Genomic DNA, 1325 nt, shown 5'->3' on the forward strand with positions numbered 1-1325 from the left:
CTATATATATATATATATATATATATATATATATATATATATATATATATATATATATTCAGTGAAAAAACTTTGTTAAAAGGGACTTTATGGTTAAGTTGCGCTACTAAAAACCTAAGAAATTCAGTGAAAAAACTTTGTTAAAGGGACGTTATGGTTCCAAGTAAAACCAAAAAACCCTTGAAATTTGCCAGTTATGGTAAGCTAAGCAACCATAACTCACGCCACCACTGTGCACTGCTAAGACTAACACCCACGACATCAAAGATGACATCACAAATGTCATTGATGACATCACTGATGACATCACATGTCTGGCTCACTCTTTTTTCTTTTGCTGACATATCTAGGCCACATGGTTTTCTTCAGTAACAGTCAGAAACTAAACATTTAATTTTATTTGTAGATGTATCCTTCAAGTAGGTTCTTACAGTAATTCCCTTAGAGTCCAGTCACATCATATGAACCATATAAATATGGGAAGACACAAGTTTGAAAGACAGCAATCCTTTTTGTGCATAAAGATCATCAATAGACTTATGAGCACTTTCTGACAGTTCTGTTTTTTATGGCTGTACTTTCCCTGTATATGGTCATATTTGTATACATTGTACTCTCACTACTTTCGTTAGGGTCCAATCACATCAAGTGATACATATACATAGGGTAAATAGCAGCTTTGAAACAGAGAAATCATTTATTTGCATGAAAATAATCAGTTAAGTTATGAATTGTTTCTGCTACTACTTGTGCTTTTTTGCTAACCTCACTTTCCCTGTATATACCCATACTGGTATGTGTTCTTGTGTCTGTGTTTTGTCTATAGTAATGCAATTATGTAATACATGTGTTTTATTAGCTACTTATTCCATATTTCACAGTACACAAAAATCTATTAAGAAAACAATTATTTCATTATTCAACATATTAACATTACGAATATTATACCTTCATCTTGTACGCTGCACACAATGTTATGTTTCTGCATGAGTAGCTTAGTATACTAGATAGAACCCCATAATAGAATGCTATTTATATCAATGCATCGTTCAATGCACTAATTAGGGTATGATATTTATTGCAATGATCCTTGACACTTTTTTCGCAACATTATAATAAGAATCCCGTGTACACATATTTCATGAAAAGTACATACACATGTGATGTCATCAGTGATGTCATCAATGACATTTGTGATGTCATCTTTGATGTCGTGGGTGTTAGTCTTAGCAGTGCACGGTGGTGGCGCGAGTTATGGTTGCTTAGCTTCCCATAACTGGCGAATTTCAAGGGTTTTTCAGTTTTACTTGGAACCATAACGTCCC

Source organism: Ambystoma mexicanum, chromosome 13, assembly GCF_040938575.1.
Source record: "Ambystoma mexicanum isolate Mex_15411 chromosome 13, UKY_AmexF1_1, whole genome shotgun sequence".
Lineage (NCBI taxonomy): Eukaryota > Metazoa > Chordata > Amphibia > Caudata > Ambystomatidae > Ambystoma > Ambystoma mexicanum.